This window comes from Neovison vison, chromosome 2 (assembly GCF_020171115.1).
Source record: "Neovison vison isolate M4711 chromosome 2, ASM_NN_V1, whole genome shotgun sequence".
In the NCBI taxonomy this organism is placed as follows: domain Eukaryota; kingdom Metazoa; phylum Chordata; class Mammalia; order Carnivora; family Mustelidae; genus Neogale; species Neogale vison.
Window position 1 is genome coordinate 171,744,301 of NC_058092.1, and position 3,047 is coordinate 171,747,347.

At 39.9% G+C, this 3,047-nt stretch overlaps 1 pseudogene; it reads left to right on the forward strand.

Annotated features, from left to right (window-relative positions):
• Nucleotides 1–2,502: 2,502 nt before the first annotated feature.
• On the forward strand, nt 2,503–2,840 carry LOC122898895 (annotated as a pseudogene).
• The last annotated feature ends 207 nt before the right edge of the window (nt 2,841–3,047 follow it).

The following is a 3,047-nucleotide window of genomic DNA, read 5'->3' on the forward strand; positions in this document are numbered from 1 at the left end:
TATAAGTACCAATATCAGAAATAGTAAATTAAAAAATATATTATTTAAGAATAAAGAGGTGTAATAAGCGTTCTTCTCCTTAAAAGAGTAAGTTCAGCCTTTAAGCAATTAAAATGTTTTTTCCTTCTAATTTCCTGAGTTGTAAAAGCTCCTGAAATGTGATGGTGCTCATCTCACTCTTTGATAGTCAAGATTCTGGGGTTCAGGTCAAGCCAGTGCAAGCCAACAACTCTCTACGAATCATTCTGTGCCCGCAAAGTTAGAATTGGTATAAGCAGCTGGTAGGAACTAAATTAGAAAGAGAAACATGAAAAGGGAGGTCTCAGGTTTGAGCAAAGGTACAAACTGATGTCTGTCCACAGTTCCTAGTAAAAAAGTGCATGGGTTTCTTCTTTGCCATTTTAATCGAGGAAAAACAGCACTGGAGGTTAGGAGTACTGACTCTGGACACACCCTGAAAGGACCTGAATCATAGTTTCTCTTAATAATGACAGTTTTAGGCAAATGTTCAACTTTTTCTGATCTTCAGTAAGCTCATTTTTAAAGTGGCAGAAATAATGGTACTGGGCTTGTAAGGCTGTTACGGGGGATAAATGAGGCTGAGTAGAGAGTGTACTGAGCTAACCCTCTGGCACAGTGAATGTCAGCTGGTACCACTACCAATACCATTGTCATCCAAGATGAGCACCAGGCTCCTTACTTTCTCTGGACCTTCATCTCTACGAGTCCTGAGTTCTCCCACTGTTGTAAGACTTTTCCAATCCATTCTTCTTTTCCCATTTCTTTTGTAGAGCCAGACTACATGTTTGGTTTGTGCCTTGTTACCACATTCAGTCTCCCCTCTGGTGCCAAACTTGTCCCCAGGTGAGCAGTAACAAATGGAGCCCCAGTGCTTTTGCACCTTCTTTCTCTCTCCACTCATGGGAGCATGGCTGTGTTTCTGGGTATGCTGCCTGCAAGCCAGGGATCCCAGATCCAGTAAGTAAGCTCATGGATAGAACCATCTAGAGGAGAGATGAGGATCCTGGAGATAAGTAGAATTATAAGAGAAAAAGAATATGGTATATTCTTTTATGCCATAATAACAACAACAATGAAACTTCAGGCTTCAAACAGCAAATATTAATAGATTTTTGTTCAAACTTTGTAGCCATCTGATGTGTCAGAGGACTCTGCTTGACACTTTTTAAAAAAAATCATACATTTAGGCTGATGAAACATTCACATTTGGTACTTATCTGTTACCATGTGAAGAGTAAAGGAACAGTCATCACAGGGAAGTAACACAAGATTTACATTTTGTAAATGAGGGCAAGGCATATGCCCTACTGTTTGTCTCGAATATTAGTGAACAGCCCAAAGATAACAAACCTGTAAACCAGGATCATAGACTACAATCTCCCGACAGCAAAAAATACATTTCATCAATCTTTACATTTACCTCGTCAAACAAAAAACCTGGCTCAGTTGGTTAAGCATCTGCCTTCTGCTCATGTCATGGTCCCAGGGTCCTGGGATGGACCCCCGCATCAGGCTACCTGCTTAGTGGAAAGCCTGCTTCTCCCTCTGCCCTTCACCCCGCTCTTGTGTTCTCTCTCCCTCTCTCTCCCAAATAAATAAATAAAATCTTAAAAGAAAAACAAAACCCTGCCTACAGTAACTGTACAGGAACTGCATTTGTAAGGAGTAAACAAATGATCTCACCTATCATATTACAAAGCTGAATCCCAATGCTGATTATGCTAGTAGATGGAGTCTATCATGCTAACAGGACCAACAGTCCTTAAAAATTAAAGTTCTTCAACCATGAGCTTACTGAAGTTCTCTCTGGCGTCTTTCACTGTGCAATGTAATATAAAACCCTTGTGGGACTTTGCTGGTGCTTGTGGTGGAGATCTTCCAAGATTACTCTAGGTTTAAATTGCTCCTGGTCTTGGTCCAGGAGAACACGGACAGTCAAAGCTGTTAATCCCACGCACTGTAGGGTTAGGAAGACATTTACTGTTTCTCCCCATGGGATGTTAGCTGTCATGTTAGCACAAACTGATCATTACTTGTAGTGTATGTTTTAATTCTCTTCTCTCCCCACCAATGCACAACTCCTTCCAGGCTTGTAACACAACCTCTGCATGCCTTGTTTTCATTTCTGGGGGAAATTACTGAATAGTGGAAATACTGAATTTCTATTGTGGCTTCATTCCAGTGGGTTTCAGACTCACTTGCTTCACCTGATTGAGTGAGTCATGAGTGGATGGGCACATACGGAAAGGGCCATGAATGGATGCTGCAAACTATTAAGACTCAGTATTGATCAGCAATGACTATGCCATGACAAGAAGCTTCCTGATTTGGGGATACTGAATATTTCTAAGTTATGAGAAAATAAGGAATATTATGAAAGAGAAAGAAAATCAAAACACTTTTCTTAAGCTCCGTCCTGTATTTTGGATCCACTTTCATCAGTTCTTACGGTTGCTTGTCAGACCACCAGCTGCCAAAACGATGAGGCAGATTGAGAGCAAGTATGCTTTTCAGGAAGCCTTGGATGGTGCAGGGGATAAACCTGTTAGTAGTTGACTTCTCAGCCACATGGTTTGGGCCTTGCAATGATCAAGCCTTTCTTTCATTCCCTCTCTGAGAAGTATTCTGATGTGGTGTTCCTTGCAGTAGACATGGATGGCTGTCAGGAGGTCCATTCACTGTGAGGTCAAATGCATGCTGACCTTCCAGTATTTTTAAAAACGAACAGAAGGTGGGTGAATTTTCTGGAGCTAATAAGGAAAAACTTGAAGCCACCATAAATGAATTAATCTAATTATGTTTTCTGAAAACATAAGCAGCCCTTGGCTGTTGAAACTTCTGATTTTTTAAAAATTTATTTACAAAAGTTCTTTATGAAGACTCTATACCCAACTGCCATCTGATTATTGGTGACAATAAAATATTAATTCTACCCTTTAAAAAATACTTTTCTTAAATATTATACTAACAGAGCCAGTTTTACAATAGAAAATTTTTAAATGCACACTTTCATAAATGTAGACTTT